Source organism: Vanacampus margaritifer, chromosome 6 (assembly GCF_051991255.1).
Source record: "Vanacampus margaritifer isolate UIUO_Vmar chromosome 6, RoL_Vmar_1.0, whole genome shotgun sequence".
Taxonomy (NCBI): Eukaryota; Metazoa; Chordata; class Actinopteri; order Syngnathiformes; family Syngnathidae; genus Vanacampus; species Vanacampus margaritifer.
The window spans coordinates 19,592,300-19,606,818 of NC_135437.1; the positions used below are offsets into that span (position 1 = coordinate 19,592,300).

General features: G+C 39.7%; 1 long non-coding RNA gene across 3 annotated transcripts in view; it reads right to left on the minus strand.

Moving 5' to 3' along the window:
• The window catches only part of LOC144053259 (uncharacterized), an 80,965-nt gene extending 66,977 nt beyond the window's left edge, over positions 1 to 13,988 (minus strand). For all 3 annotated transcript variants that reach the window (XR_013294371.1, XR_013294369.1, XR_013294370.1), the window contains exons 1-2: positions 13,861 to 13,988; positions 12,937 to 12,976 (exon numbers count right to left, since the gene is read on the minus strand). This is a non-coding gene — a long non-coding RNA (uncharacterized LOC144053259). The remainder of the gene's footprint in view (positions 1 to 12,936; positions 12,977 to 13,860) is intronic.
• Between the last annotated feature and the right edge of the window lie 531 nt (positions 13,989 to 14,519).

Genomic DNA, 14,519 nt, shown 5'->3' on the forward strand with positions numbered 1-14,519 from the left:
GCTTTCTAAATAAGGGGCGGTCATTAATCGCACATTTAAAAAATTAGTGCATTGAAGGCGTTTTAAATGAATTCAAAATCTAACACACTAATTTTGACACCCCTAATATATATACAAACATACACAGTGATTTTTTTTTTTAAATAAGTCAATGCTACTAAATTCTTAGAGGAACATGTTACAATACTAGTCATGGTTAATAACGATTTTGTTGCTAGCTCAACAGGCATCACGTCATGCTTTGGTTCACACTTTCTGTCTCGTTCCTTTTTATACGTCACCACTATATGCACAAATATGGAAGCTCGTCATTGACGCAGGAATGTCACATTATGGGTTAAAAGTGAATTCACACACGCGGGTGGCGCTACATCGGACTGTTTTCTTTACAAGCAAGCATTGAATGTGGCGTGCGCATGGCGAAACTCTCCACACGTTATGTTGACATTGTGTTGTGCGCGCTCCACAATCACACTACTGGCATGTGATCACGAGACTTATCGCTCATTCACATCACATTCCAAAGGAATGACAATCAGATTTTTTTTTTACCAAAATATATTTTCATGCTATAATGTGGCATTTACATTGTTAACATAATCCAAACAAAGTTACAGTACTGCCAACGCTGTTGAGTTCATTTCATTAAAAAGAAAATGCCTTTGTTGGAATTTTTGAGTAGCTCTTACAAATAATGGAAATAACCAGCCTAAAGATATGTGACGCTCAGGGAATTTAATGATGTCAGTTTTACCAAGAACCATTTCTCAGAGAAAAGCTTTTAGTTATGTTTCTGATTAAAGCATTGTGAAACTGTTTTAGTTGGACAACCAAATCTTGAGTCTAATATGCTATGTATTAGTTACACATCTAACCGTTGTGTTTTGGTCACAGAGTCAATGTGTTTTTAAGTATTATCAATTAGCCTTGAAACAACAATGCTGTCAGGTTTAGCTTCATCCATTTGCCAAATCAATTGTCACTGCAAACACCATATATCATACACAATTGCCTTGTATAGTTTGTATAAACAGGAGTGAAAGGCCTATTAACAGACTCACTGTGTTCTCTTCAGAGCAAATGTAAGCAAGTAACGCCAGCATCTGTTGAAACCATCGGCCTTTGCAGGCATCGGAATGGCAAACCTTGCTTTCCTCCAAGTCAAATGAAACATGATGAAGAGCAATAAAGTGCCACAACATTACAAGTTGACTTTTCACGTGTTGCGCTGCCACCGAGACTGGAGAAAAGTTTATTCATCAATATTCAGTAGACAAAGTGAAAAATGACTTAGTACACAATATATTTTGTAGTTATTTGCTTCCCCCCGCCCCCTTTTTTTTTTTAACTAAGTTAATGTAATCTTAGAAATCAAACCCTTTCCCCCCTCTTTTTTTCTTCACCCACAGTTTCCTGGTACCAAAAAACAAACAAGAAAACAAAAACCTACATTTTCCAATATAACATTTTCCTGAAAAGTGCATGAAATTAATGACAATTTTCGATTTTTTCCATTCTGATTCCTGATCATAAAACGGCCACAAGAGGGCGGCCAATACTGGTATCGGCCACCGTTGTGAGTACTGATACCTTGGAATAAGTTATCGGCCCAATACTGATACCTGGTATCAATACTCGCCCATCCCTAAGTCTAACTTTCACCTTTGGTCCCCTCTTCCAGTCGCATATAAATTTCAATTTCAAAATGAAAATACAGATATGACATGTCTATAAGTAGGGATGGGCGAGTACTGATATCAGGTATCGGCAGGGCTGGACTGGCACAAAAAATATTATTATTAAAAAAATAAAATCGACCGTGGCATTTTGACTTGGGCACAACTTAGTCCAACTCTGGCCTAACATGTAGTTCTGCCACTGATGTTTATTGATGAGGTTTCAGTTTGCTATCTATATTTAAAATGGATTAATGGACTGGTCCCCCTAAATTGTGGGCCAGTCTCTTGGAGTAAAATGTAGGAAAATAAGAATTAAAAAGCCCCAAAAGAGGCCGGCCCACCGGGCATCTGCTCTGAATGCCAGATGGCCAGTCCAGCCCCGGGGATCGGTATCAGTGACCAGCCTTACTTTAAAGATATTGGTACTCATGTGTGTGGCCATTTTATAGTTGATAACTAAAGGCATAGTCTTTGTTTTAAATTATCTGTCATTGCTTTTTTGGTAAATTTAATGTATAAAAAGTACTAGTTACTAGTGGTATCGGTGCTTGGTATCGCTATCAGTGAGCATAGTACTGGTAATAGTCTGAAAAAGGGGGTATCAAACATACCTAGAGTGTGAAATTGGAAAAAGTTGGCTTGAGCTTCAACTCTTCTGAACTTTATATTATGTTTTGAAGTGCGTCTTTAGGAATTGAAGTCCATATTCTATTTGACTAATTTATAAAGACATATTAAAAGTAGCAAAGAATAGAAAAAGAAATAGAAAACATCAAAAAGTTCATGAACAGCATGTAGGAACTTAGAATCACAGCTTGATGATTTGCTTATTTGGGTGTTGACAGCCACTTGTGAAAATTAAGAACTTGAGGAAAAGTCTTATTTCCTTCTTCCTCTTCTCGACCTTTTCTGCCAATTCTCTGTGGCCTACGTGGACTAAATTGCCTTGTGAATTAATGCCAGATCTTAAAATCAATAGTAAAATCAACACGACTCTGAAATGGGAATAATATGGCTGGTTATATGGCCCCTACTGCTCGTTAAAAGTGTGGATGTGATTAACCTTATTACAAGCGAGTCATTTCATGGATTACATCACATTATTGCGTCTCACCATTTAAGGCTCACACCTGAAAACCTTTTAGGACTTGGCATGACTATGACGGACATCTTGCGAGTGGATGTTGTTTAGGGTTGCAAAACACACACTTGTGTGTCAAACATACACTCCGCTCACATGTACAAAGAGACGACGAAAACAATGAAAGGAAGCCATGGAAATGAACAATTTAATGGCTGAGCTATTAGCGTCGCTTTGGCTGGCAATGTTAAAGATGGATCGCTTATCTGACTTTAATAGCTGGCACAGCAGCATTAGTGCTGAGCTGAAGCGAGGAGAAGAACAATACGGCACATTAGAGGGCCAGCCAGCACATGCCAGAAACTGCTCCAGACTCCTAATTAGCATTCATTAACAGTAAGGGAAAGAGCGATTATGCTCTTTAAGTAGTGCATTAGCTCATGTTGCTGTTTCCGCGTGTCAGCAGATTTAAATAGGGAGATTGTGCTGCCACATCAGGGAGACTACTTTGTGCTGACTGCGAGGTTATTGCTGCTGTTTGCGATGACCTTAAAATACAACGCCGCGCTTTGTTTACACGGTTTATTACCGCTAACAAGGCTTCAGGCTGAGTCAAGCAGGTCTGTCTGCTCCTGTTGTGGCAGACTTTCAGACCCATGTGGGACTTTTCCTTTGTCTTGTCACATCGATAGCTAGATCATGTATATAAAAAGTAGCGATGGGCGAGTGCCGATACCGTGCCGATATCAGCCTTATCTTAAGGTATCGGTACTCGTGATGGTGGATCAGCCACCCTCTAGTGGCCGCTTTACAATCAGGGAATAGAAATGAGAAATTAGAGAAATAGAAAATTGCCATTAATTTCATGAAATTTCAAGGAAAAATACTATTTGGGGATTTATAGGTCTTTATTTAAATTCATTCATTTTCATGTCATTTTTTGGGGGGGTGGGGAATTTTATGTACTAGTGGTATGGGTATCTGGTATCTAGTATCGGTGTCTGTGACTACTCAAGAGTTGAGTATCGATATTGTCACGGCTTGAGAAGGGAGGACCCAGATGCAGTGAGGAAGGCGAGCCACGGCAGGGATGCGGATAACTTTGATTTAATGTAGCGATAAACGCAAACACAAAATCACGCACACAGGCGGACAAAAGTAAACACAAACTCACGCACACAGGCGGATAGCAAACAAACTCAAAATCACGCACACAGGCGGACGAAAACAAACACAAACTCACGCGCACAGGCGGATCACAAACAAACTCAAAAGCACGCACAGTGGCGGCAAAAAGGTAAGTCATGGGCAGCAGGAGAAACACTTGTAAGACGAGTACAGTCGGGTCAAGAGAGCGGCGTCTCGGAGTAATCACCCGACACTCCTTGCTGTGTCCATCAGGCTTTTATTGAGGTCTGATGGCAAGATGGCATGATGGGCAGCAGGTGTGTATGGTGGGTGGAGCCCACCAGCTGACCCAAATCATGACAGATATTGGATAGATAGATAGATAGATAGATAGATATGAATGGTACAGTTACTTATCCTTTTAGCTTATTTATATATATATATAAAAAATAAATGATAAAAGTGTTAATTTAACAGTGTGTTTTTTAGTGGATGTAAGTAATGTTATTGTGCAGTACAACCCTACATTGATGCAACTGCATCTACAATAAAAATAAAAAAATATATATTATATTGTTAAATGGATACTCTAAAACCACTCTAACATTACTATATTTGTAAAGGTAGACATTTTTTTGTGCCCAAGACTGGGAATTCCAGTTGTTTTTGTAGTCTTAATAGTTAGAAAACAAATAGTGGCCATCATAATGATCATCATCCATCATGAGAAGTAAAACATTGACATCAAGTGTTCGGCTGTTCACCGTCAGCAAGTCCCGACTCAGCTCAAAGAGCGCCAGCAGCCACGAGAGTGACCGCAGGAACTCTCAAGTCTAACAATAACTTCCTCGTGAAGAATAATGAAAAAAAAATGGTGATAAAAGAAATGTTGGTGGACTCAAAGGAAGTAAGCGAGGCAAACGTAAGCAGGAATTGCCTTGCTTCCTCTTTTATTATCTTTATTGTTGTTACTGGAGCAGGCAGTCAAGGTTCACTAACAGAGCGCCCTTAACTGCCTATCCTCTCTCTCACACACACACACACACACATACACACGCTTTTACCTCACACCAACCCTGTGTGCTCAGCTAATATTGACTCTGCTGACTTACACTGCCTCTATTGAGTCAAACACAGAAGTGTTTGGCTAGAATTAGAACATCATTGAGATAACAGCCGTGGAGCTGCCCAGGCTGAGGGCGAGGTGCTAATGGAAAGCAGAGCAGTGGGGGCTGCAGCCACTAAGTCACTACATGCACACACAAAAAAACAAAAAAAACTATTGCCATGAATCGATTCAAATCAGTCTTTTAAATTGCACATAAATACCTAAATCGAACAGTGTTTGTGTTTTTAATTGTTGGATAATACACCCAAAGTAATCAATTGGAAACAAAACAGAGAAGCCATATATGCTCAAGTCTTGGGAGTTTGATGGTAGCAACATTTAATTTGCAGTAGAAGAAGAGAAAAGTGGGTAGAATGGCGGGCAAAAGTGGAGATGGGGTGTTCTGGACAGACAATTCATGCTATATAGCTTCAAGAAATCAATATCGCTAGCCTAATGGCATAATGTTCACTTTCACTCGTAGAGCACCAAAGCGCCTCCTCATTCACCTACTGATGACGCAGCATCACAGCCACAGATGCCCACGATCGAACCTACAAATTTTGAATTGAGAGACAACCACTCTACTATCTGAGCCATTTTTTTTTTTTAACATTATCGGAAAATGAGAAGAATATAACAGAATCAAGAAAAATGAGACAAAACTCAGCACCCTGATTAATTGAAGCACATAAACATACTGACGGTTTGAATGTCAACGAAAACAGGTTCAAGCAGACTATAAAAATGGCTCAGGCTTTTTGTAGTTTATATGCCTGCAGAACAAAGAACAGTGAAAGTCGCCCACGTGCGCAAAAGTGTCGTTAATCTCAGCGCTTCTGAAATTCTTATCTTACAACAGCTACGACGCCAACTACCGTAAAACACACAACCAGAACGCTCATTTTTGCATAATTACTTCGGGGGGGGGGGTAGTTTTTACGATATTGCTTGCAAATTTACCGCCAAAGCTTCTTTTCCTTCTTGTCTGGCTACTGGTAATTGCGCCTGCAGTTAGTTTGCCGTCGACACTCGTCAGATTTTATAGGCTGCGTATGCAAACATGGCTCCTCCGGTGGGCCGTTTCTAAATGCCCCAGCTTCCTCATTTGAAAACATAAATATCTAATACGACCTCGCCTTCCAAACTACCAGCTAGTTCAAGGGAAATGTGTTTGGCAACTGTTGCTGATGTGAAAGGAAATGCCCAAAACAGAATTCAATGCAGTCATGGACGATTTGAATGCAAGCTTGTTTAGCCTTAAGCCTTAAATGGAAGTTCTCTGAAAGGACACAAGACTACCCCCATCAAACCTTTAAAAGTTAGCAATGCGTATCATTGCACAGCCATGAATTGTGCACAGAGGCTAGATTTAACGAATCAATGCCACAACACAGCGTCCATGTAAGTGCGTTGAACTGATGCATCTTGTTGAGTGGAGCCCTCCGAGGCAGGAAACGACCGCATTTGAAACCGCACAGCGAAAAAGGCTGGTGGCGGTGAAGCAGTCTTTGCAGCTTACGTGGTTTAGTTTGATCCCTACAGGCACTCAGAATGTTTTGAATGGCCCTGGGTTATGTATTCACTGGGTCATGTAAGTTAAACGAGCCAAGCATAGTGTAAATAGAAAAGAGGCAGCAGGCGGGAGAGAGACAAGGATGCAAATGCAGTTTGTGGTGGTGTCGGGAGGGACAACAAAGACATGTCAGCATTTTCCCACATTTGACTTTCAAATAAGGCTCAACTGACTGCAAAGGCCAACAACCTTATTTATTTAGTCAAAGATTGTATAATCAGTAACTCTTCAAAACCAAAGGATTTGCATCTATTTCTAAACACTTCTTGTTTCTGAAACTTTCTATTCAAAAATAGGAAAAGCAATAATGTCATGTCATATACTTAAGCGTCCAATCAGATTACTCTGTTAGTCATCCATAATTTGTCGCTGTCGCTTATTCCGATTAGAATGAATACGAAAAACTTACCGGAATGAAAATGCTTCATATAAACTAGGGAGAGACCGATTATCGGCACCAACATTTGGCATTTTGACGAATATCGTATCGGCCTTTTTTTTTTAAATGCATACTACATTAATTTAATATTGTCATTATGAAGTTAATTGGAGAAATAATTATTATTTTTATTATTAGGTGCTACTTGGTGTTAAGAGTTTTCAGAAACACTTAACTGGATTAGAGGGTTTTGGAATTTTACTTTTCTGTGTGTAGGATTACACAAAAGGACCCCCCCCCCCCCCAATCCAAAAAAAATAAGAAATTCGCGGTGAGGAATCCAGCCAATTTGATGTTGGATATATGAGGTGGAACACAGTCAAGCATAAGTCAGATAAACAAAAGAGGGGGAAAAAAGAACTGGCAGGGCGGCCATGTTTGTTCGCTTATAGTATTGAGGACGAAAGACGGGAGGGGCGTTGTCTGTTCTCCATTTGAATACACTCAGTTCCTGTTCAAACAGGGAGGATGCTAGCCAAACAAGCTTATTCAAGGGGGTTCTGTGTGGACCGTGTTAGCTCAGCAAATCCAACTCCGCAAACACGCTTCAAAGGATTCCGCCATCTCCACGCAGCGCTTGATGTGCGTATTGATCAAGTAGAGGCCTGGGAGAAATACGGACGCTCTGGTTCTAGCTCAAATGTTGGAGATAATAGCAAAAACACGCCATCTGTGATTTGGCGGCATGAGTGTTTTCTGGCCGGTGGGTGGATGTGATTAGTAGCGAAAGACAAGAGAACAGCAAATTGGATCAGTCGCTATGAGGACGACAGGCTGCTGAATTCTGTGTCAGAAGATGCACAACAAAATACATTGCGACCGCTGAAAATGATTGATCGTTGTTAAAATTCCACAAACATTTTGGGGAAACCGGTAACAAAAGTTGTACGTAACTTTCAGCATGACGACATGTAACACTTGAGCCTGTCATGCAAACAAACATCGCCTGAATAATTTTGTATGTGTTTTGTGCTTTTTCTTTATCATTTAATGGAGCGCTTAGTTGTGACATCGCCATGTACTGTATTATTTGTATTATACTGCCCAGGTGGCAAAACTGTGCACACCAGAGGGCGCAGCGTGTCCATTGAAAGGAAGCAAAAAATGTGGTAAAAACAGTTTGAATCTTTACATTCTGGTTAATTATGCCATCATTGTACATTTTAATATTATAGAGTGCAACATTTATTGTTGGAGAAACACATTACAAAAATATTTGTTGTTTTCTTATTTTTGGGGGGGGGGGGGGCACTCACATTCATTTCAACCTCAAACACCATTGTAGTTTATTTTATTGTTTTTGTTTTTTTAAATACAACAGATGTGTTCGAACTTCACTACTGTTCCTTAAAACAGCTTGAGATTAATGTTCAGGCTAGGTTTTTAACTCTTTTTCTGCGTTAACAGAAATCCAAACAAGTACCGCCATCTACGTGAATCATCAACTACGTTTTTTTTTTGGGGGGGGGGGGGGGGGCAACGTCTTGGGCAGCTCTGGTTTCATGAATGAGATGAAAAAATAAAAAACAGCCACTGACTATGGCCAGTAGATGGCAGCATTGTATCTTTTTTTTTTTTTAATGGGATATTATGATATGACAACATGGCGGATCTTAGGAAATACGTTTTCAAGGATGTCGTGAATGATCAAAGCTTTCACATTAAATCATACTTTTTGTCTCTAATGAGAGAATGGAATCACCGTGTTTACATAGTCATAGCACACAATATTCTGTTTGCCTTGAAAGATGAGCGAAAATGCTCGAAATCGGCTGGCACTCTGGGGGGTTGTATTTTTGGATAACGTTTGGCAGTGAAAGAGTACAAATCAGGCCTTTTTCATGAAGGGGAACAAGTGTACCGTGTTTGAGGTTCTTCCAGGAGCCACAGTCCAAGAAAAGGCAACACTTCCAGAATCACACAGTGGACTTGTAAGCTCCACAAAGACAAACAAAAGCCTGTTCCTCTCCTCTCCCAGCCACCCACCGCTCCTGCTCCCGTCTCACACGGAGAGCATCAGTCACAATGATTTCTCTGCCAGCTGTCCCGGTGTTTGCTTAAACTGGCCTCACAGGCAGCTTGAACCTCTTTTCAATTTTTCCTTCAGGTTATCAGGCATACACCGCGTCGTTGCTATCCGGGGCGCCGGATACAGATTCATGCGCTCCTCAGGTGATGTTGGAATGCAAATGTTCAATGGGCATTAATCAAGTGGATGAACACGCCATGAAAATAACTCGCTCGGTGAATTACGCGACACCCTGCAGTAGGCATTCCGTTGGGTTTTTCTCTGGTCCTGTTCGCCAGAATTCTAATCTTTGCCGTGCACATGGATGCCGTAATCTCAGCCTTTCTACGCATACCTGCTCTTGTGCGATAAAAGGTGCTGCCTTATTAGACTGAACGAACTTAACAACTTGGCCATGTCTAATGAATTAAGTGACAACTCCTTAATGCACCGCCTATAATTGCCGACCAATTACAAGTGCAATGTGCAAAGTAGTGGATAAGAGCAGCAGTGTGGAAGACTTTATTTTAAAAAGATGAGCCACTAATGTGTGTATTTACACAGCGCACAGATATTATGCTTTCTTCTTGTAGGTACAGTGGATATGAAAAATCGACACAGCCCTGTTCGAACGCCAAGTTTATGTGATATAAAAAAAATGAGAGAGGTCTCTTGAAGTCTCCCTGATTTGTTGGAATTTAGATGTCTCTGGGGTTGGTGAAGGACTCTGGTTGGTGGCCTGGTGGGTGGTGTCTGGTCGGTGCTGGTTTTTCACTTTCCTTTCTTTGGTCCTTCCTCGGGTCTCCTGACGGCCTCACGACTCTGGCTGGAAGTGTTCGGTTTAGGTGAACGGTATGGGATTTTTTAATAGGTTTTAGGTGAACTAATGAATACACACACACTCGCACGCACGCACATACATATACGAAAAGAAAAAAAAAAGAGAGAGAGCAATGATGATGACATGTCAAATCGGTAAAATTACCGAATGAACAATACTGAGCTCGCCAGAAAAATAAAAAATAAAAAAATAAAAAATAAATGAGAGCAAGATTAATCATTTCAAAACGTTTCAATCATCAATGTGATTTGTACAATTAGAAAATAAAAATATTTTTAAAAAAAAGTAAAATAAGATCATGTGGTTGATGAATTAGTTACATTTAAAAACTCATTTAAAGGGAAGTCAACCCCCCCAAAATTATTGCCAATAATATGTTTTATGCAGCCCCACTAGCCTAAATACGGTATTTTGGTTAATATTGCATTAGTGGAATATGAGTTAAGCAGCAAAATCTAGCAGTTTTTAATCCGTATCAGAAGGCGGCCATTTTGTCACTTGCTGTCCACTGAAGATGACATCACAGTTGCTCAGGTAACAACCAATCACAGCTCAGCTTCAGAAAACAGATGAGCTATGATCGGCCTGAGCTCTGAACAACTGTGATGTCATCTTCAGTGGACAGCAAGTGGCATAATGGCCGCCCCCTGAGATAAGATAAAAACGGCATAATTCATATTCCACAAATGTAATATTAATCAGAATGTCATGTTGAGACTAGTGAGGTCACATATATTATTGTCAAGAAATGTTTACGGTTGACTTAACCCTTATGGGAGTCAGGACACACCTGACGCCATTCAAAATGACTCTGATTTATTACTGATAATAGGAAACATTCTCCATTTAGGAGAAAGGTGAAAAGGTCAGGAAAAGCCTACTAGAACATCTGAACTTTATATGGGGTCGACCAGAGGCTCTTGGCAGGTTTGCTGACTCCCATTTTACATGAGGTTTAATGTGATTGGTTAATTCTGAAGAGGGTGTTCACATATGTGTACCATATCTCAGTTGTTTATATTTTACGTCACCTCTCAAAAAAATTGAGTTGTAACATTTATATGTGACATTAATGTTTTGAAATGATTTGCATTGGTCTCATTTGTTTTAGATCACGAAAATCTGGAAAAGGGCTGTGTAGATTTTTTATATCCACCGCATATGCTTTTTATTATTCACGCTCATTCAGTCTTTTTTTTTTTCTTCGAGGGGAGGCAGCTCACATGACATGAGAAAGTCAACTTCTGTCACATTCAGACATTATTTAGTCATCATCCATTGGGCTGCTTTGTACAAGGGTGAGTGTAGCCCCACCCCCACCCCCTTACCCCATTTCGTCAGCAAACTCCTTTCAATGCTCCTTAGATCATCTGCCAACTGCACGCAAAGCCGCAGCTTTAACTGGATGACATCAAGCACTTGTGATTTTTTTTTCCCGTCCTCCTTCTGAGGGACCCATTGCGGTTACAATGAAAGTGAGTCAACGGAAATCCGTCATGGCATACTGTCACCACAGGAAGGACACCGCCAGCTAAAAGTGCAGCCAGTGTACACTCATCTGACAACTGCGAGCACTTAGCCGACTGCCGAGAACAAAGAGGGTAAAGCGGACACACACAAAAAAAAAACTCAGCTAAATTTGCTGCTTTGTGATAGTGGCTTCCAATATTTTCAGTAGGAAACTACTCATTGTTCCATTCAGAGGTCCACTCACCCAGAACAGAAATAAAGACCAGATCAGAAATACTTTTTTTGTTTTAATCCATCCAAAACAACATTGAGGAACAATGTAATTAAAGAATTTAAAGACAGTTTGTGCATTTCAATTCATTGAGCTGCTCCTTCTGGTTTGCCCTCATTGCCCACCAGGGGGCAGTATAATGCTGCCATACAGACCCAAACAAGTAATAGGCAACACTACGCTCAGGGGTTTAGTCTGCTACAATATTTTGCATATTTATAATATATGCTAGGTGAGTCTTGTCATAATATCTGTCTATATGTTTTGCTTGCTTTAAGTGCAGGGTTTCCCCCATTGCTTTAGAAGCATGGTGGCTGTTTGACTGTCAATTGCTGCTTATTGAGAAGCGAGTTTAGAATATTTCATAAAATATATATATATATATCTATATACAGATATAAAATTAGGTACGAGTTGGCCTTCTGAAAAATATATTCTTCCGTGTGTAATTGATCTTGTTGGTACTTCAAGTTTTCAATTGAACTACTGAAATAAATGAACTTTTCTACAATATTCTTATTTATTGCGATGCACATGTAAATAAACAGCCAAAAGACACCATTATGATGATATATTTCAGCTGTTTTCTTTTAAAATTGGTGCAAAGGAAATGAAGGAAAGCGCTATACCAGCTTGTGCTAGCCTGTAAACATTAGCATGTTACAAATGGCGTTTGATGCTAGCCTGAGACAACGGTTCACGCCACATTCATCCTGTAGACCACTAAAGTAAGGCATTGCCATGGCAACGACAGAGGTTCCAAATAAGAGCCAATGAACCATCAAATTTACTAGGGGTGTGAAGTATATGGCAATTTGATCCATATCAAGATTCATAAGTCACGATTCAATACCGATTAAACTCAATACAAATCTATAAGTCGATTATTGCGAATTTTTTTTAAACTGAAATTTTGAAAATACTAATCAGTAAACGTGTACATGTACACTGTAAGACTTGTATGAAAATGTATTTATTTATCTGAAACTTCAGCCACTGTATTTACCAAACAGGTTGCAATCTGTTTCATGTTTCAACATTTAAATAAAATATCAAGGCTTAATGTTCCATTAATATAATGTTCTTCCATGCTTAAAGTGTGAACCCTAACCCTAAGTAAGATGTTGAATATTTCCATCAAAAATGTATATTTAAATATCGATTAGGCCACATATTGACTCGATACGAGAATTGTGCACTGTAATATTGCTGAATCGTTTTTTTTTAACACCCCTAAAAATTACCATAATACATAATGCTTAACAGAAACATGAACATTTTAAACTAGTTTACATGTGTGTTAAAAAAGTTATTGACAGTTTTTTTTTTGTTTACCTGCAAGCGTCTCTGCGGTCTTGACTCTTGACCTTTGTTTCTGTCAACAGGAGGAAGAGAACATGAAAGATTTTCATTCCCTTCGTATACTCTGCAACAGTGTTAGCATGCGCAAAGGCAAAGGAGCGTGCGGTGAGCAAGCACCGAAGAGGAAGAATTCCCTGGACGTTTGGAGACGGGCTGAATGACAATCAACTGTCTGTCAGCCCTCATCTCCTGTCTCATATCTTTTGTAGAAGATTTGGCTGGCAGGAAGCCACAGTTTTGACATATGACAAAGTAGACAGACCCCACTCAACCAATGCTCGGCTCTCACGCATTATTTGCACGCTTGCCACTAATTGACTTTCATTGTCGGGGTTTCTTATCTGTGCCACTGATAGAAAGTGTCATCATAAATTCTAGTGTGGTTGTGGTTGAGGTTCTTGCACCATCAATTCCTTTTAAATCAGCATCCATTAAGTTGTTAAAATAATACTTATGAAAGCACCACTGTGTCTGGACAGCTAAATTTAGCTTAGCAGAATGACTTAACAGTTGAACATGAGTATTCAAGCTTAGTTTTCACTGCCTCCGTGGTCGCTCACATTTGTTTTGGTTTCTTTCCACAGCAGCCTGGTACTTTTATTGTGAAAAACCTATTCGCCTTTTCTTTTTTTTTTTATAGCCTTTGTATACATTAGGGTCGACTTGGGCAGGTGGCAGGGCCTTGACTGGCTCCCAAGCAATCACAGGGCACATATAACTAAATTAAATGTTCAAATTGTATCATAGTTTGGCTATAAAAATATTCAGTAGCGCTGCAACTAGGGTTGGGCCGATATTAGATTCTGACGGTATGATAAACGTGAGCAAAAATATAGTAGTAGCTCCTTTTCTTTCTTTTTTTAAAGTAGCAACTCAAATTCACAGCACATTGCTTACCTGCCAACTCATTTGGAGTTTTACTTTATTTCCAACTCGCCTTCTATCAAAATATTTGGATCCTAAAATCAAATGTCCAAGGCCGACTGCCGCGATCAAATACAGATGACTGCCTTGCCAATTTCTCCTTCGTTGGTGATTTTGACCTCGTACTAGATCCGCATGTGTGCACTCTACTGCCCCACAGAGGCCGAGACGTGCACAACAGGAACAATACAACAACCAAAAGGACACTGCTGGGTTATTAGTACAAAACCAGGTTGTGCATAAAAAAAGGAGCGTCGTGAAAGGGAACTTGCGTTAATAACGCATTATGTAAAACCCCCTACAACAATAAAACCGCTATCGTTTTTGTTTTTTACGTACACGCAAGCTTTTACGCTGCCACCACCACCACCACCACCACAGTAATGTATTTTCTGAGGTGGGTACTTGCATTAAAAAATGTAAAACTTATCCCAAATTTTTTTTTATTTTAAGTGAGTGTGTAACAAAAAGTAGTTTTATTTTATTATCTTACACATCGTATTGACTTTGCATTCATTAGAATATGAACATTTTACATGCTTTACAATGGGCATTCAATGTGTGCTCACTGGTTGCAGCTCTCACCTTTTCTTCTCAAGAGTCTCTTTTAAAAATCTGTAATGTTGATTAGG